Below are 25,905 nucleotides of genomic sequence, written 5' to 3' on the forward strand. Positions count from 1 at the left end.
TTATAGAAGGGTTTGTTCATATATCATTCACACTTATTTTTACAACATTTTATTCCTAAAAAAAAGGTAAAATCCATAATTTTTAAGGCTGCGAGTTTGTTTCTCCACTTCAGCAGCACTTACGTACGCCAAAACTTAGAATTTAATTCCTCTCTATATTCTGAAGTTTTTTATAGAAGGGTTTGTTCATATATCATTCACACTTATTTTTATAACATTTTATTCCTAAAAGCGTGGTGAAAATGTGTTTGATTTTCTGTCCGTTGACAATATTTTCTGATTTATGGAGTGATAAAAAGAGAAATCCAAAATCCCCTCTGTAAAAACCTTTAACTCAAATAAGTCAACAAAATCAAACAAGAACTATCACCCTGACTTTATCCAATGATCAGATTTATGTTCCTGAAATGTATGCAAATTAGTGTAGATTTAATGTCTGTTTGCATATTAAAACATAACATTTCAGAAAATGTGTAATGCAAAACAATTGAACTGATTAATCAGCTGAAGAGAGTATGATGCTGCCTAGTAGCTAAATTGTCATCCTATTCACCTGTAGTGTCTTGCCTTAAAATGATTTTCCAAGTTCTCTGTAAGTTATACAGTGTTTGGATATGGACTCAGTGTCCTGATTCAGCACACAGCCTGTAGACACCATGGCAAAAATGCTTTGTGATGATGTTTTTACCCCGTATCTGAAGACTAGATCTCTCACAGAAAGGAGCCAGCGATATCTGACAGCTTTCACACATGAAATATCTTGTGTTTTCAGAATCCGGATGATAAGACGGAGAAAAGCTGATTCTGCATCCAGTTCTTCATGCCACTAGGTGAAGTGTGACAATCACACATGTATCCAAACAAAAACTGAGAGCACTGACTGTGACTGGAAATGTGTTTTCAGAATTTTGCACGTTACAGTATTATGGATGTTATTTATTTATTTTTTGAAATGCGTAGAAATATTGCACATTGTCTAAGCTATTCGTTCATGCATTGAAAAAGAAGGGGACTGTGATTTTCTAAAAAAGTGCTTTGCTTTAAATAGCTTTGTGTAGGCAGTATAGCTCTCTAATCTCATTCGCGCTTGCGTTCAGGTCGGCCAAATCCAGGCCAGGTTTAATATCACGAAAGAACCAGCAATGTTTGACAGTCGACGTCAAACCTGCATCATCAGGTTAGATTTTCAGTGAATAACACTCTTTTTATCTTTCTGACAGAAAGCTGTATGATTTCATAATACTTGGAATAAAGCACAAGACTCATACAAGTACTTGTATGGTGCTTTTTCTAAACTACTGGTGGACTGGAAAGTTGGGACAATATTTAAACAAGTTGAGTATCTTAAGTAAGATCAAGTAATATGTTTTGGAGTATTCTTGTTCAGTTCACAGCACACAAAATAATAAATTGACTTGTTCTACTAAAATGTGACCCTGGACCACAAAACCAGTCGTAAGTGTCATTTTTTTTTTTTTAATTTAGATTTATACATCATCTGAAAGCTGACTAAATAAGCCTTCCATTGATGTATGGTTTGTTAGGATAGGACAATATTTGGCTGAGATGCAAGTATTTGAATTCAAAATATTGAGAAAATCATCTTTAAAGTTGTCCAAATGAAGTTCTTAGCATATTACTAAACAAAAATTAAGTTTTGATGTATTTACAGTAGGAAATTTACAAAATATCTTCATGGAACATGATCTTTACTTAATATTCTAATGATTTTTGCCATAAAAAGAATAATTTATAATTTTGACCCATGCAATATATTGTTGGCTATTGCTACGAATATACACGCGCTACTTATGACTGCTTTTGTGCTCTCCAGGGTCACATATAAATCTAGGAACAATTTATTTACATTTGTTAAAGGGTTTCGAACCAAAATATGATAATTCTGTCATCATTTATTTACATTCATCTCATTTCAAACCTGTATGACATTTTGAAGAACACTGAGATCCAAAAAATATTGGACCCCACTGACTTTCATTTAATAGTAATTTCTCTCTAAATATTTTTTTTAGTAAATGATGACAGAATGTTTGTTTCTGGGCGGACTGTCTCTTTAAGGGTTTGTTGTGGCCCTTAGAAAGCATAAAGCTCTTGAGAACTCTAAGAATCTGACAGCAGTGAAGCACTGAGCTGGACGAGCAGCAGCAGATGCTGGTATTACTCCAGCTTTCCTCAGTCTTTCCATCGTTTGTCCTGCGGTGAGCGCCGTAATTACACAGCCGCCTCCCGAACTGCACGTGGCAGCCGTAGGTTCAGGGGCTACAGCTCAAACCTCAAACTTTTAACCGAGTCATGTCTAAATGTTTCCCTTTACGCTGACCTGACAGATTTATAGGCTACGTGACGCTGAGCCACGTAACAAACCGCTGCGAAAACCTCTCGACCTGCGTCCATTCAGATTTAATGATGTGCAGGTTTTTTTCAGTCACTGTTGTCTGGGTGGTTATCTTAAGCTAAAATATTTTTATTAGCTGAAATGAAAGAATATAAAAATATTATGTGGAAAAAATGTTTTAACCATATAATTTGATACTTAAAATAAAATATATGTTAACTGAAATTAAAACATAGAAAAAAATAAACGAAGTATAGGAGAAAAGTTAAACATTTTATTTTATTGTATTTTTATAGTTATATTTATTATTTTATTATTTGTATTTAATTTTTATAGATATTTATATATTTTTATATTTATTTCTTTTATTTTTATGTATTTCCTATTTAGTTTAACTAAATGAAAAAAATTTAATAAAAGTGTATAAAAACTAGACATTAAAAAAACTAATAGAAGTTACAAAAATACACAACAAAATTACAAAAAACTTTTACATTTAAATGAAAACAAACCATAATAATAAAAAAACTAGTTCAAAATATTAATCAAAACAACAGTTCTCAATAATACTAAAATATCACTGTAACTGAAATAAGATCATGTTGAGGCATTAAAATTACTAATAGGAAATAAAAACTATAACTGAACTAAAAAAAAAAAAAAAAAATCAATTAAACTAAATAGTAATATATAGAACCAAGAACAAAACATTTATAAAAATGACAAAAAGCACATAAATCACTAGAAATTAAATTGAAACCTAAAAATACAAAATATACAAAATATGAATAGTATATAAATTATTCTAAAATAACACTGATTAGAGGCTGATAACATGGTTTATTTCCAAATGTGTTTCACTTGAAACAGGATTGCATTAAATTAATATACCTTTATTTCACTTTTTTTCCTTAAACAGCTATAGAGTTCAACATCATTGACAAAAACATCTCTATTAGCGCATCTGAAAAGCTCTGGTCTTCATGGACAGATGGAGAGAAACAAATTCAGTAATCAGTAAAGCTGTCAGCAGTAACGGTCAGCTAGTCACTGTGTGTGCTGGACTCTGGGAATCTCTGTATCTCAACAGCTGTGTGTGTGTGTGTGTGTGTGTGTGTGTGTGTGTGTGTTTGCGTGCTGTGGCAGTGTTTTGGATGCCTTGCAAGGATTTCTTGAGGTCTGTGTGTGAGCATGTGTTCAGAGTTGATCTGAGGACACGTCTCTACTGTTGGCGAATTATAGTCTCATGCAGCAGAACTTAAAGTTACTGGAACTTCCTGTAGTCACACACACACACACACACACACACACACACACACACACACACACACACACACACACACACACACACAGTCTGTTAGAAAGCCTGAGACACAAAGGTGGGTGTGTTTAAGTTTCCTGAGGCTTTTAAGCTTCTCTTGATTGTGCTGCTGGGAGAGGAGGGGAGACTATTAGTGTGTGTGTGTGTGTGTGTGTGTGTGTGTGTGTGTGTGTGTGTGTGTGTGTGTGCGCGTGCGGCTGTGTGTGCGTGTGCGCGGCTGTGTCTCTCTGTGTGTGTGTGTGTGTGTGTGTGTGTGTGTGTGTGTGTGTGTGTGTGTGTGTGTGTGTGTGTGTGTGTGTGTGCACGCCTGTGTCTGTGTGTGTGTGTGTGTGTGTGTGTGTGTGTGTGTGTGTGTGTGTGCACGCCTGTGTCTGTGTGTGTGTGTGTGTGTGTGTGTGTGCGCGTCTGTGTGTGTGTGAATACACAGGTGTGACCCAATACAACACTGAATAATTTATAGATGGCATGATGTGTCTCGTGGTCATGTAACTTTAACCTCCATTAGCATCACATCTGCAGACAGACAGTAATGTGCAAAAAGAACTGGCATCTTGCAATTCAAGAGTCTGAATTCTGATTTTAATTAACAGGAAACGGAATTATCATTTGAATTAAAGGAAGATGGATTTACAGTTAAGAGAAATTAATTTAAATTTAAATTTAATTCTCTTTCTTTAAATTTAATTCAGATTGCAAAACTGCATTCTGTTTGCCTCCTTTATTCAGATTCAATTCTATTCTGAATATTTTGCACAACCACTAAAACCAGATGTTTTATATACATACAGGGCCTGAATTTAATTTTGGAAAATGGGGGGGGAATCCCCCTTTAGGTGGCTCTTATGGGGGGATTTTTTTTAGACATTTTTAAACTACAATCATCCAAACTAAATGTTTCCTCACCCCCGTGTTTTTTGTTTTACAATTTATAACGTTGTTGATTCATATTTATATTGTAAGGAATATACTTAAAAAAAAAAAAAAAAAAAAAAAATCTTTCAAACTCTGAATTGAATTTATTTTAACTAAAAAAAAGACAAGTAAACAGTCAGTAATAAAGCAAGAATAGATTAATGACAAGCAATGGCACAAACAAATACAAGAACAAGATACAACTAAAATGAACTGTGCTTTACGTTTTTCAGGTTTAACAGCAATATTCAGGTACAGAAATACCACAGAACAGAATAATCTATTTAACTTTAACATAACACTGGTTAGTCTTCAATGCATAAATAAACATTAATGACAGCAGCAGACTTATTTATGACCCTGGAGCACAAAACCAGTCATAAGGGTACATTTTTCGAAATTGAGATTTATACATAAATAATCTTTCCATTGATGTGTGGTTTGTTAGGAGGACAATATTTGTCTGAGATACAACTATTTGAAAATCTGGAATCTGAGGGAGCAAAAAAATCTAAATATTGAGAAAATCATCTTTAAAGTTGTTCAAATGAAGTTCATAGCAATGCATATTACTAATCAAAAATTAAGTTTTGATATATTTACAGTAGGAGATTTACAAAATATCTTCATGGAACATGATCTTTACTTAATATCCTAATGATTTTTGGCATAAAAGAAAAATCAATAATTGTGACCCATACAATGAATTGTTGTCTATTAATACAAATATACCTGTGCTACTTCTTGTGCTGCAGGGACACATTTGGGTTGCTGTCTCTTAAAGACCTCATGCACGGATCGAACTGTTACACATGAGTTTTGTTTCTCAACTGTTTACATTACCTTAATAGCCTGTATACCAACAGTGTTTAGTATAAATAGACTGTTTACATGAATACTCAAGACGAGCACTTTGACATATTTTTGGTAAGTATTTGGCCGTTTACACAGAAAGGTGAGCGCTCTCAGATGCTATATATATATATGACTAAGAAATTATGAAAATGTATTGTGTATCTAATCTTATTTCCACAGTTTGATCTCTTTGGACTGTTAATGTTCCCAGACTAAAGACAGAAACACCTGCCGGTCGAACACATCCGCATACGTCTGTCTGCATTCATTACTGTAATCGTTAAGCGCTAAGACAGACTGTGACCCTGCCAAACACAGGGGTCAGAGGTCACGCAGGGTCAGACCACGAGTGTGTGTGTGTGTGTGTGTGTGTGTGTGTATGTGTGAGAGAGAGAAGCCAAATGTGTCATTTTACTGCCATTGTGGTTGTTTCCTAAATCAGCGCTCCTCGTCTGGTCACAGTGTCACTCATCGGCCAACAATAACAAAACATGTCTTTAATATCAAACACTGCAAGTGATCAGAATTATTCTGAACTGCACAAGCACAGCAATATGGAAAATTATCAACACTGACTATATGTGAAAATTGAATTCAGTAAATTAATTGTTTTGTAAACAATGGTTTACCAGCTGTTTATTTTCAGTATATGATTCACCCAAAAAATATAAACCTTTGCGCCAGTGTAAACAAAAATATATATATATATTAGTGCTATCAAATGGTTAATTACAATTAATCCCATCCGAAATTTTTTTTTGTTTACATAATATGTGTGTGTACTGTGTATTATGTGTATATAAATACAAACACATGCATGAATATATTTAATAAAAATGTTTTTTATATATTAAATATCTTTATATATATATATATATATATATATATATATATATATATATATAAGATGAAATATAAGGTTATAAATATATACATGTAAGTACAACTATGCGATTTCAAAATATGTACTGTTTGTGTGTGCATTTATATATATATATCATGAATACACACAGTACACATACATATATTATGTAAACAAAAACTTTTATTTTGGATGTGATTGATCGTGATTAATGGTTTGACAGCTCTAATATATATATATATATATTTCCTTCACATGTGTTTTTATTAATGTCAAGAGGAGAGAAATAGAGTCTGTGTGTGACTAATGATTGAGGTTCATTCAAGGACAACGCTGTGTGTGTGTGTGTGTGTGTGTGTTGAATTTATGTCACTGTGTTAATTGGTGCTCCTTCAGCTCTCAGTGTTCGATCCACATCTGTGTGTGTGTGTGTGTGTGTGTGTGTGTGTGTGTGTGTGTGTGTGTGTGTGTGTGTGACCATATGAATGGCTCTCTGAGAGATTTCAGCTGTCGTCAGGCTGCAGGGCATTATGGGAGGGGAACAGACAGGTGTTAAATCCGATCACTATCATATCAGTGTTACAGTCTGTTACTCACCCGCCGCAGAATAACGAGCAGACAGACAGACCTGTGTTTCACAGATTAATAATGTCCTGCTCTCTCTCTGTTCGTGAAGGGAAATATCTTCTCTCTCACTTGTTTACTCTCAGACCGCTGTGTTTTATCACACTGAGCATTAGTAACATTAGTAAACCAACACGGTGCTGGCGTCTGCTGTGAAACCACCTTTCCACGAGTCGCTCCGTCATGTTCAGGAAAAAAGAGACTCAGACTTTACCACATTTATTTTTCTGCTATTCAGGAATAAAAATGCCTGTCCTTTTTCCTGCTTATTACTTCTGTGTGGGCATAAGAAACAGTTTTATTTTATTATTTTTTTTATAATATAAAATTACATGAATGGGGAGATCACACTCATATCTTAAATATGAAAGAATTATATTGAGGAAAAAACATGTTTACAAAAATACACATTTTTAATTGGATTCTCAAAAATCTGCCATTTTTGTTACTGTTTTTAAGTCTGTGTGATGAAATTGAATTAGAGTTGAATTCAAGAAGAGAAGTTGGAAGACAAGAAGAAGAAGTAGAGCATTTTTGTTTTTGAATGAAAACTTTTCCATATGATATAAAGAATTTGGTGACATTTTCAAGAGATATTCTAGGCTTCTCACAGTATAAAACAGTATCTTTGATTTAAAAAAAAATCAGTGATTAACTTCTGTAGGAGATTAAAGACTGTTGGGAACCAATCAGTTGATGGTAGCCATTGGCTTCCTTAGTATATTTGTCCTTACTATGAAAGTCAATGGCTACCGTCAACTGTTTGGTTCCCAACATTCTTCAAAACATCTTTTGAATTCAACAGAAAGAAAATCGCAACACTTTACTTAAAAGCCTTTATGTATAATGCATTATAAAGGGTTATTAAATGGTATAATGCAATTTAATTATTTATAATGTACGTTGTAATACATTGTATCTTGTTGTAAATAATTATAGCCAAATTTAAAATGCATAGTGTAACAATGAACTGAAAAGTGTTATAAAGTATTAACCGTGGTTACAATTATTCACGAGATTGTACGATGCATCATAAGGTGCATTAAAAGGCATAATTAATGCATTAAAACTACTTTTATAATGCATAATGCATAAAGGCTTTAAATAAAGTGTTACCAGAAACTCCTGCAGGTTTGAAACAACTCAAGGAAGAGTAAATGATGACATTAATGTTCGTTTTTTTGGTGAACTGTCGCTTTAACAAACGTCACTGATGTGTAAATGTGGACAAATCTGTGTTTGAGGTGAGAGCAGGATATTTAATGAAGTGAAAACACTGTAGGATTTGATTTTCTCTGCTGAACGGATGTGATGGTGTAAAGTGTGATTATTACATTCTGATGAGAGATTACGAAGACACATCATCCCTGATGAATGATTGACAGGAAGAGTGAATGAATGAAAGTGAGTTGGGTTTGATTTGTTGCTGTCTGGTCTGTGATGTGTCTCTCTTCATAAACACCTGTGTGTGATGAGTCTGCACTCGCCCAAACACAGACACGCTCAGAGACGCTCATCATGAGAGCAGGATCAGAAACGAGCGTCTGAAGTCACAGCAGAGACTGATTATACGTGCACTCCTTCATGAAAGCAGAGGACAGATGGATGGATGCTCTCTGTTTTTATTTATGATCGTACTTTCATCTGATGGACGAGAGCTGCTTTAGACGAGAAGTGTCTGTTCTAGAGAGTGAAGAATAAATAAGATTATTCTCTGTGTCAGGTGACTTAAAACAGGTCAAAACACCCGCCTACTTCCTGTTACCTTAAACACTCAACACCTGCTGAGTGTGTGTGTGTGTGTGTTTGTGTGTGTGTGTGTGTGTGTCTTTCTCTCTCTGTGTCCGTGTGTCTGTGAGTGTATGTGTGAGTGTGTGTGTGTGTTTCTCTCTCTGTGTGTGAGTGTATGTGTGTTTCTCTCTCTCTCTCTCTCTCTCTCTCTCTCTCTCTCTCTCTCTGTGTGTGTTTTCATCTCTAAATGTCACGTTGTTTAAGCAGTGATGTGTTCACATTTAGTTCTCCAACGATCACCATTTCAAATTATTCTTATTTTATGAAAAAGAAAAAAGAAAACGGATTCACTTTTGTATGAAAATAAATAAAATGCATCTTTACTACTTAATTATTCTTATATATAATAAATATAGAAAAATATTTCACCAAATCACAATATTGAGAGATAATATTTATATATATATCTTTTATAAAATATAATAATGCCTTTTGAAAGATCTTTTTTTATTATTATTGTGAAAGCTTTAGACAGAATATTAAAAGTCTGTTTAAAAAGTTTGCATATGTATTTTTTTTTTATCTATGGCTCATATAGTCTGATACAGTAAGAAAAAACAGCTAAGTTTTATTCAATGTAATGCAATGATGATTGAGAAATGAAGAAATAAAGGCTCCTCAGAAGATGTGAGATGTTCTGGAGGCTTGTGAAGATCATTCCTCCGCTGAGGAACAGTGAAAGTAAAGCTTCTGGAAACAAACGCTCCTCAAAAGATCCTGAGGATCAGATTTGAGACTCTAAAACATGATTGATGGAGAATCAAGTAAAGCTGAGCTGCTTCAGTCCAGTAAGAGTTCATCTGGAGATATTACTGCAGTTATTCTGACGCTTACTTAAAACATTAAGTTTCATTAAAACTGTTTTTATTTTGTTGTTCAGGTTCTAATCAGTGAGTCTTCATCAGTTTCTCAGGAGGTCAGTGAACAGCACACCTGTGGGTTCATCTCTGGAGTGTTCCGTCATCCTCATGAAGGAGACAATCAATAACCTGCTGCTTCACACACACACACACACACACACACACACACACACACACACACACACACACGGCTCCGGTTCATTGATCAGGGACTGAGGGCTGAATCTCGAGGGGAATTTTCTCCTCTTCAGCATGTCATGTTAGATTCGCGTCAGACGAGAGCCCTGACCTCCTGACCTCCAGCTGCAGGAACAGACCCTTTTTCTTTAGCAGAGCAACACAGAAGTGTGTGTTTGACCCTCAATTATCACAGATAATCAGCTCTGATGCACTGGAGCAAAAGCTGTCCTGGGTCTATTAATTATAGTTCAGTATCATTTATTAAAATCTGTCAAAGCAAAATAAATTTTGGTGAAGGATTTACCTTTTCACTTAGATTTTGCTAGTAGGTTTTACAAATGGTTACAATGAAACAGCAAGTATAACATCGAATTAAACATTAGATTTTAAATATAAGACTTAAATATATGCTGCAAGCCTGTTTCTGCCACTAAATGAAAAAACAAAACAAAAAGGGAACTATGACTATTTAATCACACAATTCTGACATTTTTTTCTTGCAATTCTCCTTTTTTTTTCAGAACTGCGAGACATAAGCTTGAAATAGCTGTTTATAAAGTCTAATTCTAAAGAACTGGAAAAGAAAAGACTATTTTCTTACAATTGCAAGTTTATATCACAATTATGAAAAAAAAGAAGAAGTAAAAAGATATATAAAAAAGTGAGATTTGTGAGATTAAAAGTAACAATTACCTTTTTGATTTTTATTCAGTGGCAAAAAAAAACAATCTTCTATAGAAATAGTATTTTCTTTTAAAACATACTCCAATAATCTTTCATTTACAACTTTGTTCCTCATTTTAGTATTAATCAAAAGTATTAATATTCTAGTATTTAATCGTTATTTGATTTTATTACCATTTTCATTTTAAGTTTAGTTGCCATTTTTATTTATGTTTCGCTGTATTTTTATTTCATTTTGAGTAATTTTGGTACTTCAACTTAAACTTGAGTTAGTTTCTAAGACAATGCTTCTAATTTTTTAAGTTCTATAAGCTTTTAATCTGATAAATATTACATTATTTCAGTTGTATTTAAATTACTTAAAATTGTAGACCTTTCACCTGGATTACGCTTAAAAATCTATAAATAGTTTATGCAAGATGTAACATTTTGTCAGTATTTACTAATCTTCATGCCGTTTTACATCTAAAATGAGACGTTTAATATTCATAAAATCAGTCTGGTTTTGTGAAATGAATTTACTGATTTATAGAAAAGATTAATCTCAGAAGAGTGAATAATGACTTCAGAAGTTGTTTTGAAGCTTGAAAGCTTTGCCCTCGTTCACTGTGGACAAACTAAGCAGGACTTTCCTCAAAATATATCTGTTGTTTTCCACTGAAGAACTAATATGGGTTTGGAAGGACGTGAGGGTGAAGAAAGGATGACAGGACGATCATTTAAGGCTGGACTTGTCTTTAGCGCAGTACTGAAGGAATGTGGAGTGATGAAATCCTGCAGGTTTGTTCAGAGGTTTGTGGAGTCTGGTATCTGATGGATGATCCAGATGTTAGTCGGCCCCCAGCGCAGCGGCCGGGGGAAACATGACCCTGTCCACCCCACAGAACCCCCAAAACCCTGGCCAGAACCCAGGAGCGTGAGCTGGATCAGCTTCACTAAACCACTGCAGCAACCAGAGGAACACAGACCCAGTCAACTCACAACAACATTTCAGCATCAGTTCATTTTATATTTTCATTTACATATTAATTTGAGTCAGACTTTTAGTATTTTGTGTTTTTGTCATTTTTATTAGCTTTTTTATGCCAATATAGTTTTCATAATATTTTTGCGCTACATCAGTATAAACTAAATGAAAATTAGAAATGTTGCCTTGCAAGCTAAATTGAAATAAGATTTATATATATATATATATATATATATATATATATATATATATATATATATATATATAATATATATATAAAGAGCTGATATTTGCTTTGGCAACTAGCTGAAATACATGTGTGCATGAGTGTGCGTGTGTGTGTGTGCGCATGCGTTTCTCTGTGTGAGTGTGTGTGTGTGTGCGCGTGTTTCTCTGTGTGTGTGCATGAGTGTGTGTGTGTGTCTGCGTGTGTATGTGCGTGTGTGTGTGTGTGTGTGTGCATGTGTGTGTGTGTGTGCATGCGTATCTCTGTATGAGTGTGTGCATGAATGTGTGTGTGTGTGTGTGCATGTGTGTGTGTGTGTGCATGCGTATCTCTGTATGAGTGTGTGCATGAATGTGTGTGTGTGTGTGTGCATGTGTGTGTGTGTGTGCATGCGTATCTCTGTATGAGTGTGTGCATGAATGTGTGTGTGTGTGCGTGTGTGTGTGTGCGCATGCGTTTCTCTGTGTGAGTGTGTGTGTGTGTGTGCGCGCGTGTTTCTCTGTGTGTGTGCATGAGTGTGTGTGTGTATGCGTTTCTCTGTGTGAGTGTGTGCATGAATGTGTGTGTGTGTGTGTGCGTGGGTGTGTGTGTGTGCGTGCGTGCGTGCGCGTGCGTGTGTGTGTGTGTGTGTGTGTGTGCGTGCGTGTGTGTGTGCTTGTGGGATGTGTGTGTGTGTGTGCGTGTGTTTTCTGTGTGTGTGTGTTTGACCTACTAAAGTCTCGTGTTGTTTTTCCAGTCAGATGGAGGTGTTGGACGAAGGCCATCAGTGCGTCTCAAACACACTCGTGTGCTGCTGCTGCTGCTGTGAGTAACTCAGATCTGAACAGATCACACACACACACACACACACACACACACACACACACACACACACACTGCTTCACATCAGTAAGGAAAGATAGAAAATGAAAAAGTTGCATTACAAAAAAGGATGGAAATGCAGAACAGAAGAATACAGGCAGTGAAATGATCCGAGGGTTGTTCACTCTCCAGATGTTTGTTTGTGTGTGAATGTAGTTTTATCTGCTAATTATCTCTGCTAATGAAAGAATAGATTCTGTGAAAACGAGCATCTGTTTAACACATGTGAGGGATGGAAGTAATTATTACTGTTTTCACCGAGTGCGGGAAAATGCATGTTTGATTTCACTTCATTTTTAATGAACTTTGAGTAAAAGTTGCACAAAATAGAAGTGATCACTAACTTGATTAATACATAAAATATAATACATATATTCACTTTTATAATTACAACGTTTGCAATAATGTTGTCATGAGATCTATATATCATTAACTGTAAAAGTGAAAACAACTGATTCAAATTAATTCATCAAAATTGATGCCATAATATTACGTACACAGGGAGAAATTCATTTTTTGAGTGATGAAATCATCTTATATGTCTTCAGTGTTTCTGAGACTGACAGATGAAGGAAAATCTGATGATCTGAGATTCAGTGAGTCATTCTGAATCCATGGAAATGAAGGAAAGATTCATTGACAACAAAGAGGGAAAACATTACACTTCATACTGAAAGACAGAGAAAACGTTTAGGGATTTTTAAGGTTTTTTAAGTGTGTGCATGTGAAAAGTGAGTTTTCATCATCACTATCAGAACTAGTACTAGTGATGACTAACTTGGCAAAGACTACTAAGTAAAGTTCACTGGTGCTGTAAAACATGAAGCTGGAAACAAAAGCCTCATTTCAGAGCTGTGTGTGTGTGTGTGTGTGTGTGTGTGTAGTTTCACTAGTGAACACTAGAGGCATCAGTGTCACGTGTTTAACTCTGCAGTAATGACTGCCATATGAGCCTGTTAAACTTTCCATCACACACACACACACACACACGGGTCGCTCCAGGAGAGAGAGATTGACACACATTCTGGTTCTGTTCGGCTCAAGCTGCTGTTTATTTGCTCTTAACATTTTAGAGAGAGTTTCTCTCTCTGTACAACACAAATCCAAAACCCATAAAACTCCTCTAAACGTGTGTGTGTGTGTGTGTGTGTGTGTGTGTGTGTGTGTGTGTGTGTGTGTTTGAGATAAACGTGGCCTTCAGATGGGTTTATTCAACTTTTGGATGATTGTTATTCTTAGTGTCCCAGTGAATTAAAAATAAATCAATAAATTGTATATATATACTGCCATTCAAAAGTTTGGAATCAGTACGATTTTTAAATGTTTTTGAAAGAAGCCTCTTCTGCTCACCAAGGCTGCATTTATTTGATCAAAAATACAGTAAAAATTGTGAAATATTATTAAAATTTAAAACACGTTTTCTGTGTGAATCTCTGTTAAACTGTAATTTATTTCTGTGATGTGCAGCTGTATTTTCAGCATCATTACTCCAGTCTTCAGTGTCACATGATCTTCAGAAATCATTCTAATATGATGATCTGTTGCTCAAGATGCATAAATGTAAATACATGGAAAAACATGTCAGTCTAAACCAATGAAGTGATTTTGAGGTGAATGTGGAATATTTGAATGAGATTCAACACGAATGTCACATAATAGCAGTGCTTTTGGCCCTGAGAGCTCATCCCACACACACACATACACACACACACACACACACTCTCTCTCTCTCTCTCTCTCTCTCTCTCTCTCTCTCTCACACACACACACACACACACACACACACACACACACACACACACACTCTCTCTCTCTCTCTCTCTCTCTCTCTCACACACACACACTCTCTCTCTCTCTCTCTCTCTCTCTCTCTCTCTCTCCCCCCCCTCTCTCACACACACACACACATGATCTCTCTCTCACACACACACACACACACACTGATCTCTCTCTCACACACACACACACACACACACACACACACACACACACACACACACACACACACACACACACACACACACACACACACACTCTCTCTCTCTCTCTCTCTCACACACACACACACACATTCTCTCTCTCTCTCTCTCTCTCTCTCTCTCTCTCACACACACACACACACACACACACACACACACACACACACTCATCAGCTCACATCTGAATGAACAGTAATCTGACGGATGCTCTGCTGTCTGTGTTTCTCATGTTGTTCTCTGATTCACAGGATGATGCAGACATTCATGATACAAACAAGCAGCAATCATAATACATCATACTGAGAAAAAAAAAAAAAAACCTAAAGAGAATATTTACAATCATGTTATGGATCATATGATAATAAATGTAATTGGTAATGTTCAGTTATGTGCAGCTTTAACATATTTCGAAAAAAACACATGATTTTGATTTAAAGTGTTAAATCCTTGACATTTACTCTTTGCATAATAATGCATGTCATTAGCATATTCACGTATTTAAATCACACTCCATACACTACACACTCGACCGAACCGCTCAGCATCTCTCTGATGGATGATGTGATTATGAAACATCAGTCTGATGGAAATTCAGTCTCAAACTCTGTTCACAACAGAGTAAAATAATAATAATAATAATAAAACTAATTCAAAAAAAATATTTAAAAATATAATATTATCTTAATGATATTAAAATTACACAGATCCCAGGGGTGCAGGTTTGATCTTGGCACTGGTGAGGACAGACAACAGACATTTAAATGTTTGATCTAAATTATTGTTAGGGACAATTTAGTAGTGTCTGATCTTGGTAGAATAGTGTCTCTACTTAACTCTACACACTTGAAATTAATAACAAGCAATGTCCGACTTTGGACACTGTAGTTGTCTCTTAAATACGAAGAGGTCAAGCAACAGATTAATGAGTTAGGCCTACTCCTAATTTCACAAAGATCTTATGGACGTTATTATAACTATAAGTCAGATATTGAAGCGAGTTGCTGTTTTTGTCTCTTTTGAGGAAGATGCATTCACTTGTTTGCCAATGAACCGAGACATTTTGGTAAAAAAAAAAAAAAAAAAAAAAAAAAAAAAAAAATTAATAATAATAATAATAATAATAATAATAATGTTTTATATAAAGTCTAAGAAAAAGAAAAAAAATCAGAAAAAGATTCGCTATCCGCGTACCGAAGATTCACGAACCCGGACCGAACGATGTCCTGACTGACCTGAATCAAATGATTCGGAATCCGCACTATTCGCGATCTGTATCAAATGATTCGGAATCAGCACTGTTCCCGATCTGTATCCAATGATTCGGAATCAGCCTGTTCCCGATCTATAATACGATGGCTGTATCAAATGATTCGGAAATCCGCACTATTCCCGATCTGAATCAAATGATTCGCAATCAGCACTGTTCCCGATCTGTACAGTAATGGCTGTATCAAATGATTCGCAATCCGCACTATTCCCGATCTGAATCAAATGATTCGCAATCAGCACTGTTCCCGATCTGTACAGTAATGGCTGTAATCAAATGATTCGCAATCCGCACTATTCGCGATCTGAAATCAAATGATTCGCAATCCGCACTATTCGCGATCTGAATCAAATGATTCGCAAATCCGCACTATTTCGCGATCTGAATCAAATGATTCGCAATCCGCACTATTCGCGATCTGAATCAAATGATTCGCAATCCGCACTATTCGCGATCTGAATCAAATGATTCGCAATCCGCACTATTCGCGATCTGTATCAAATGATTCGGAATCCGCACTATTCCCGATCTGAATCAAATGATTCGCAATCAGCACTGTTCCCGATCTGTACAGTAATGGCTGTATCAAATGATTCGGAATCCGCACTATTCCCGATCTGAATCAAATGATTCGCAATCAGCACTGTTCCCGATCTGTACAGTAATGGCTGTATCAAATGATTCGCAATCCGCACTATTCGCGATCTGAATCAAATGATTCGCAATCCGCACTATTCGCGATTTGAATAAAATGATTCGCAATCCGCACTATTCCCGATCTGAATCAAATGATTCGCAATCAGCACTGTTCCCGATCTGTACAGTAATGGCTGTATCAAATGATTCGCAATCCGCACTATTCGCGATCTGAATCAAATGATTCGCAATCCGCACTATTCGCGATCTGAATCAAATGATTCGCAATCAGCACTGTTCCCGATCTGTACAGTAATGGCTGTATCAAATGATTCGCAATCCGCACTATGTGTGTGTGTGTAGTTCTGGACCGAATCCTTGCCAAAGCGCAATGGATTGTGGGCAATTTAAGCCATTACTGTAGAGTGTGCACAGATCCACACTTCAAAAATCGACCTGAAATAGTAGACCATCCGGGGACTTTTGGCATACTCTTTTCAACATACTATGCTTTGGTAGGCACTTGTTCTAATCTCACATACTATTTAGGATAGACCAGAGTCGGCGTCAGAGCAGATCTACTGGAGGGGCATTGGATCATCGGCGGGGGGGCACTGTCGTTTGATAAATATTTTTTGACGTATTGGCAACATCATAGTAGCATGGAAATCCAGACCTAAATCTGAAAGATCTATATAGAATGACAATGAACGATTTAGACTTGGGTTTTTATCTAAAAGAGGAACAGAAGTGACAGCGCTGAAATTTGCTGTTTTGCCGACCGGATACGGCAAGAGTCAGTTAGCTCCAAGATCTATATAGAATGACATTCTACCCTAGAATGTTAGCTCCAATGATCCATCTATAGAATTGTGACGAGTGGGGCGGGGCCGAGAGCCGTGGGAACGGAGCGAGGCCGGTGGAGTGATTGGAAAAAAAGGAGCGACACCTGCTCCACTCACCGGTCTCGAGTCCCACGGAGGAGATTGGGAGGATACAAAAGAGGAGCGACGACAGCGAAGGACGAGAGAGGACCAGGCCTGGGCTTTATTTTGTGTTTGGTTTTTGTTTGTGCGCGCAGTCGAACCGTGAGGGGCTGTCGCGCTGTTTTATCTTTATTTGGTTATTAAAATTTTATTTGAATGTTCGCCGGTTCCCGCCTCCTTCTTTCCCCGTGACTATTGAGTTTTTTTATTATTACAAGAATGTCATTGTATAATTTTTTTATTTTTATTTTTACCTGTCTTGATTCCTAATACACAACAGATGACGATTGTTGTTAAAAACGTTCAGAATACGATTCCAGATAAGGTTAGTATAGCCTAGTTCAGCACTTTGCGAATGGACAGCGACTCAAGTAGCACGTAGTAGTAGCTATTCTCGCGTTCTACAAGTTCAGTAGCCTACATTTTTGGGAAAAACGCGCAAGGAATTGCGGCTAATGTTTATAACCTTGCACGTAGAGAGCGCTTTTAAGAGCTAAGATAGGCTAGGCTACATAGTTATCGGGAAACCCGGCCCAGAACAGATAGCCTTAACAACAGAACAGGACAGAAAATAATAATATAAATATAATATAGGCTAAATAAAAAACATAAAATAGGGCCTACAATAAATAGCAATATATATTTTTATACTTAAATAATTAACAAATTACGACGACAAAAATAAAACACTGAATCAGTTGAAGCTTTGAAACACCGGCAAAAAAAAAAGTCCCCATCAGACAAAGTTTTTTTCGTATAGATGTTTCTAAAAACTTAAGGTTTTTTTTTCTTCATAAAACGAGTTGGACATCATCACACAAATGTCTGCGTATTAAATCTTTTGGCGGTTGCCCGGAGCTAGCATTTGCAGAAGAAGCGCCAGCTCGGCTCTCAGTATACCATGGTACTGGTGGTCGTGGCCGGAGTATCTAAGTCTGCTGATTGACGAGGCTGCGAAGGGTCTAAATAATTTTCGTAAATCCATTTTTTTTTTTTTTTTTTTTTTTTTTTTTTTAGAATTTTTTAAAATTAGCTGCTAACAGCTGTCTATAATATAGACGGACAAACTGTTCTTCAACTTGAAATGGATTTTGCACGCGTGCTGCAAATCAAATGTAACAAGTTTACTCGGCGACCAATAAGCATTCACCATGGACGAAGCCTAGTAACCAGGGGCCGTATTAAGACAGTGTGGGTGCCCCTGGGCACTATACCTCAAAAAGCCCCGCCCCCCATCAGACATAATTAAGGTGATTTTCTCAAATGTAATTTATTAACTTGTCCAACTACATACATGCAGGCATATAAGCAGTGAGCACTATATTCAAATGTCTCAATCCAAAATATATTCTGAATGTGAAGTCAGAGAAAAAAATACATTGATTGATATTTACAGCTCCAAACTTGCACATGGTACAATTTCTGGTAAGCTAAATTTTTTTATTATTGCTTGACACAAATTTCACAATTTTAATTCAATTCAATTATTGTGATTTGATTTAATATTGACTCATTTGGATAAATATTAGGTACACAAGATAGGCATTAATTTTTCTCAACGAAAAAAATAAATCTCACCTAATGCTGTAAACATACAGAGAGCCCTTTCAGCTGGCAGTATTATTTAAGGTTAAAAATAGTAGTCATGTAATCTTTATTTATTTATAATTTATTATTATTATTATTGTTGTTAAGTTAGTGTTCATAAACAAGTTATGTATGGTCTTTCAAGAATTTCAAGTTAATAATAAAACAATTTACGAAAAAATATTTTTAAAGCATTGTGTCATGTGGTGCCCCCCTAGTGGTTGTTGAATGGTTGGTGCCCCTGGGCACTGGCCCAAGTGCCCTTATGGATATGGTAGAGAAATGAGTAAAGTGCCATGAACAACCAAAAATATGCATTTTCCCCATTCTTTTTATTTTATTTAATTTAAGTTACAGTTTGACCATTGAATATTAAAAATAATAACTAAAAAGGGATATTTTTTTTGGGCCACGCCATGGCCCTTTAGGAGGGGCATCAATGACCGCTAGGGGGGTCACTGAACTTAATGATCGAAGTCACGTGTTTGAATCAATGATAGACAGTATGAACACTGAGATGCAGGGAAAGGCTTTTTTGGTAGTGAACTGCTTGAACTTAATGATCGAAGTCACGTGTTTGAATCAATCGGAGCGGTGCGTAGCCTAAACGACTCACTCAATTGAATCGGTTTATGTTTATGTTTATGTAAACGAATCTATTAATAATATCCTCCTCCTCTCTCCTCTTCTTCATCCTCATTCACATTAACAGAACACCCATCATCATAATACCTTATCACCTCAATTAAATTAAATAAACTAAAAAAAATAAGCGAAAAAAGTATGATGTTTACAAATAAAATATACATAGCTATTTTTATTCCGAAGATAACATACAACACAGATCTAGAACATATTCAGGTAATGAAACCAGTTTACTGCTAACTAGTGAAACTCCATCAATACGACGAGCTGCAGCTCAAAACACAGATTAGATGGAAACATTGTGCTTTATGATGGAGTTTGTAGCTTAATTCACTATTTTTGAAATGATTTGAGCTGCAGTTCAGTTGCTGACAGTTCAATAGAAGTTAAAGCATGATCCAGTCTCTCTTACAATTGAAGTGAATGCGAGATTTATCAGTATGTATTGTAATAAATATTTGAGAAATTATTGTTATATGGATGAATTAATCTATAGAGTGATAGTCAATGTCAAATTGTAAACACTTTAGCTGCTATGTCCACACATATTATATGTTTTCTGTATTTAATTTCTCAGTTAATCTCAATAGTGTGACCAATTTCAGACGAGACAGGAATTACAACAACAAGTGATTACATACACATATATTTAATTGTTTGATCAAAATTATTGCTAGGGACAGTTTATTAGTCATTGGATATTGGTTGTGATGAAGTCATGCTGGTTTAACTAAGTTTAACTAACTAAACCAACTAACTAAAAAAAATAAATAAAACTTAAATACAAAAGTATAAAAACTACATAGACATTAAAAAAATGAGGGGGGAAGCTTAGCAAAAACAACAGATTTACTAAAATTTCAACTAAAATTTAAATGAAGGCGAATATATATATATATATATATATATAAACTACTTTAAATGTTAATGAAAACATCTAAGTGAAACTGAAATCAGACTGATGGGAACTGTAGGTGGGAACGGTCAGGTTCTTCACAGGGAAGGTTTTCAGTGTAACACAGTCTGGATCTGAACAGATAAGAGATGTGTAATGTTTAGTTTGATCAGCAGATGTTTGAGAGCTTTCCTCTCATCTGCAGGAGTCCTGATCATCCTGAAGATCATCGAGAAACATCAATCATGGACTGATCGCTGAGGTAAAACCCAGACACCTGCTAGACAAACACAGCATTTGTCTTTAATAGAGATCAAAACATCTTAGAATAGATTCACACAACTTCTGTTCACTCCAGTTCATCAATTAACATCTTGTGAAGCCAGAAGCTGCGTGTTTGTAAGAAACAAACTTATCATTAAGACATTTCTTATCTGAAACACGAGTCCATAATCCATAATAACACGTCCTCCAGTGAAAAAGTGCATCTCCTGTCATCTCTCACATCTAACCCCAGACACATATTTGTTTAGAGCTGTTTTGATCTGTGCAGATTTCTCTCCTGATTCACACCAGAACACTTTTCACTGCAGGAATTGTTGATCAGCGGTCGATTAATTCCCTTTGTGATAAATCTTAGCCTCAGATGAACTTCTGAAAGTGTCTGAAGTTCTGCATACAGTTTGAGACACAAAAATCACAAGACTCATAATAAGACCAGAAGCAGGGCTCCAGGCTGGGACCATTTTTCTGCCGGAGCGACTACATTTTGTGCCCAGCTCATACGCGCTGGCATTTCTGTTGCATGTGAGAAACATCAAGCGGCAAACGAAACAAAAGCGTAACGAAATCAGCTCGGAGCAATAATTGTGTGCTGATGCAGAAAACCAGCAGAAATGCTGACTATACCACGGTGTGGCAGAAATAGTCGAAGGTCATTACATCAATTCAGGGTTTGTACAGCCTTTTGAGAGAGAAATTTAAGCATTTTTCAGTGACCAACAAAGATTTTCCACCACTATTTCCAACACATTAAAGCTCTAAAAATGATCCAGTGTAAATGTTATTTTTAAAGGGATGACCAGAATACACTTTGTGGTAAAAAACACTTGTGTAAAATAAAATAAAAAACATCAAATTACCACTATAACCAGCAGATGGCAGCAGAGGAGCACATAATGGCTTTACAGTCATTAATTTCCATTTTTGCTTTATATTTTTAAATTATAAAATGAGTATTATAAAATATCAGATCATCAAGAAATCACATTTTTTCAAAGTTTTGCTCCTTTTTTTTTGTTGTTGTATGAAGTAAGAAAGGTCATGAAGGGTCACAAAGAACAAAGAATAAACAGACTTCTCAGTTTGCGACTGACTCACATATAAAGCAAGAGATCATGATCCATTTATATACTCACAGAAGTTGTCAGTCAAGTATTAGTATAATACTATAGAAGAATAATGGTTCATTTAATAGTAGAATATGTTCATTTTCTATATAAAACATTTTTTTTTTTTTTTATTTTTTTTTTTTTTTTGCAAGTTACTGTTAATAAAAATACATTTTGAATGCTTCCCAACAAAAGCTCCGTGCTTTACTGTCAAATGTGCGTTACCAAGAAATAAACGTGTAATATTGCCTTTAACTGCACTTGTACAGTGAATTCAGTGTCACTGCAGTTCTGCTGTGAGCCATTAGATGGCAGTACAGCACTAGGTGTGTGTGTGTGTGTGTGTGTGTGTGTGTGTGAGAGAGAGAGAGAGATGCATGGAAGGCTTCTGAATGCCATGTGAAGTATGTGCTGCATATGCTTGTGTTTAATAATCATAAAGCGGGAATGGATTAGTGATTATTCTTTGAAGTGAGACATGAAAGAAACTAAAGCTAAAGTCGAACAGAAGTGTGATCTGAGACTGTTGAGCTACAGACGATCTCAACTAAACTAAACTCAGTGCCTGCTGATAAAAGATCACTCATCACCACTTTTTTTAATATGTTCATCAGAATAATCTCCACCAACTAGAGGCTCGTCCTCATAATCAGAGCAGGACAGTGTTAGATGAGTTTGTCAGAAGAGCTCAGGAGGATCCTCCAAACATCTGCTGATAAACACACACAGAATCTGCTCAAATATTTGCTTTTCTGTTCCTTTATGTCCCACAATCCTCTCCGACATGATGAAGAACAGACAGAGAGAGAGAGAGACGAACCTGCAGAGGAACTTTTGAAATTCATCTGGACAGCAGCTGCAGGAAACACACACACACACACACACACACACACACACACACACACACACACACACACACACACACACACACACACACACACATTATTATATTTCCTCTGAAAATAGATTTGTATGCCTGTGACTCTTTGTTCTGTAGATGTTTAGGTTTGTAGGTCTGATTTAGAAAGATATTCAGAGCTGTAATAATGCCTTTAAATTCAGATTTGTGTGCAAATTATCTGAAGATTTGGCAGCTTCATCAAATCATGAGCCAAAAACTCAATCCAGTAAGATGTTGTAACTGCTGCATCTTTCATCTCTCTCTCTCTCTCTCTCTCTCTCTCTCTCTCTCTCTCTCTCTCTCTATATATATATATATATATATATACACACACAGAAAACACATGGGTTGATGCAGTGTACATATACAGTAATGGTGGTCAAGTGAAGTTAGTCATTTGTTTTGCAGTGATATTGAGGATTATACCTCTCTAAAGTTTTGGTTTTGATTCATTTTCAGCTAGCATGTGTTTCAGTACATGTACCACATACTGAAGAAATAGTGAGAGGAGAAATATAGGATGAAATAAACCAAATTTAACCAAGATTTCCTGAAACTCAAGCATTAGGAGTGAGCAATATCAGGGTCATGGGTTCGAATCCCAGTGAATACTGTGCATGTAAGGTGCTTTGGATAACAGTGTCAGACAAATATAGATGAAATAAGCAGACACAGCTGAGTTTGATGTGTAAGCTGTTTTCTGTGAATAAGAGATATATACCCCCAAAAGACACTTTCCCCCACACCCAGACACAAAAAAAAAAACTGATAAAAAAAAAACACAAAAACAACAAAAAAAAAATGCAGAATTCTGACTGTCACATAATTTTATTATTTTATTTATTTTGGTTCTGCCACATAAAAAAAGGATTAATTGCAACTTCTCACAATTCAGACTCCTCAGAATTGAATGTATATCTCAAAATGTGGACTTTTTTTTTTTTCTCGGAATTGTATGAAAAAAAGCTAAATTGTGAGATATAATAATAATAATAATAGTGATATAATAATAACAAAATTTATCCGTAATGCACCTTTCTCAAAATCGAAACGCTACAAAGTACAGAACAAAATAACAAATCAATCTAAAAATACATATTAAAAAAATCACAGTAGTAAATCATAAATTAAATATTTTTCTAAAATTATGTGTTTTAAGAAGGTTCTTAACACAATCCAAAGAAGCAGCATTCCTAATAAATGCAGGTAATGAATTCCAGAACTTGGGTGCATATAAGCTCTGAATTGTGAGAAACAAAAATAAAAAAAAAAAAAAAAAAAAAACTGTCCTTTATTCATGTATTTTTAGTTCCTGTTAAATGCTGGCATTATATACGCACCATAGTAAAAAGACTGACTGTCTGATTTCAGAATAGGCCTAACTGAGTTTTGTGATTTCCTGGGCCACCCTGCAGGTAACACACACACACACACACACACACACACACACACACACACACACACACACACACACACACACACACACACCTGTCTGTCATGTGGGTGTCTCTCTGATGGGGGTGGAAGTTCTGCTTCAGTGAGTGTTTATGCTTTACTGATAACTGATGAATGTCTCACACACACATTCTCCGTCTTTTCATTCTCGTCTTGCTCTCAGTGACTCTGTGTGTCTGCGTATCTCTCCTCCATCCATATTTAGCCGTTATAAAGGCCTGGAGTCACAGCGTGGTTCGGCGCGCTCATGCTGGCTCATTGTGTGTGTTCAGATGAGTGTCGCTGATAGCTGAAGGAAGGCGCAGTCGCAGGTGTTTCTGAGAGTCTGGTGCCCTCATGACTTCAGCGCTGGAGAATCCAAACAGAACCGTGACACACAACCCGCCAACATCCCTCATGAACATCAGCACACACCTTTAATCACGCTCATAAACGAATGAAAGGGATCGTTCATAAAGATGCACGCAGACAGAACGATAGACACTTTCAAGTCCTGGGAAGTTTGTGAAGTCGTACTAATTATGATATCAGATGTGTATACAGTAAATGCAGTGTACTTTTTCTACAAAACATCAGCAAGATCATTTCAAAATCATGATTGTGGATGTGCATCAGGTGTGTGTTTGCTTTATGTTTTTATTCAAATTATGAAGAAATTATGAAAATCGTAATTGTACACTCTTACTGTATTTGTAATTTTATTGTTTATCTAGTTTAATTGTAAATGAAAACAACAAAAATACATTTATTTAGACACATTTACCATCAATACAGACGCTGCATTATAAAACCTGTTTTGGAGGGAAAGGTAATTGCAACTTTTTATCACACAATTCAGGTTTTTTTTCTCACTCTTTTACCTCAGAATTGTGATAAACTTGCAATCAAAAAAAAATATATATATATATTGTGAGTTTATTTTTATTGCAATTCTGAGTTTATGTTTTGTAATATACAGACCACAGAAAATAAACCGGAAAAAAGATAATTTTGATATTTTACATCACAATGCTGACTTTTTTTTATTCTAAGAAATAATAAGTTTTTGGTATGAACTATCCATATTATTAACTGTTTCTCATGTCTGTTTGTATGTGTGTCTGTGTATATGAGTGTGTGTGTGTGTGTGTGTGTGTGTATGAGTGTGAGTGTGTGCGTGTGTGTGTGTATTGTGTATATGAGTGTGTGTGTGTGTGTGTGTGTGAGAGAGAGATTTGTGTGTGTTGTGTGTGTGTGTGTGATGAGAGAGTGTGTGTGTGCCATCTGCGGCTGGGGAATCGCTGCTCTGGCATGTGTGACTAAAGAAAGCTGCATATTTCTGCCAGCTGTGCCGTTCTCCCAGAATCCTCTGCTGGACTGAATCCACGCTGTGAAACAGCCAGAGAACGTCTGAGATCCAGAGCCGGAGATCGTCAGATGCACAGAGAGACACGTTTGACCTTTTATAATCACATTCATCAAGTCATTTCTCCACGGCTTTATGTTGAACACGCTGAAAACACAAATGTCTTTTATTTCTTTATTTTCTTGTATTCTCTATTGTGGTCCATCAGTCACGTGTGTTTCATTTTAAGCCATGTTGATAAAAGCATCTGCTGAATATATCAGTGTAAATGTAAAACGTCTGTATATTTGAAAGAGCTTGTGTGTGTGTGTGTGTGTGT

At 36.0% G+C, this 25,905-nt stretch overlaps 1 protein-coding gene and 1 long non-coding RNA gene across 2 annotated transcripts in view; both read left to right on the forward strand.

Moving 5' to 3' along the window:
* The window catches only part of LOC109106743 (ankyrin repeat domain-containing protein 50-like), a 176,528-nt gene that overhangs the window by 27,095 nt on the left and 123,528 nt on the right, over nucleotides 1-25,905 (forward strand). The gene's annotated exons all lie outside the window — the stretch shown is intronic.
* On the forward strand, nucleotides 20,561-24,915 carry LOC122139658. The gene is made up of 3 exons (XR_006156473.1): nucleotides 20,561-20,756; nucleotides 24,158-24,201; nucleotides 24,514-24,915. It is a non-coding gene; the product is annotated as an uncharacterized LOC122139658 (long non-coding RNA).

This window comes from Cyprinus carpio, chromosome B14, assembly GCF_018340385.1.
Source record: "Cyprinus carpio isolate SPL01 chromosome B14, ASM1834038v1, whole genome shotgun sequence".
Classification (NCBI taxonomy): Eukaryota; Metazoa; Chordata; class Actinopteri; order Cypriniformes; family Cyprinidae; genus Cyprinus; species Cyprinus carpio.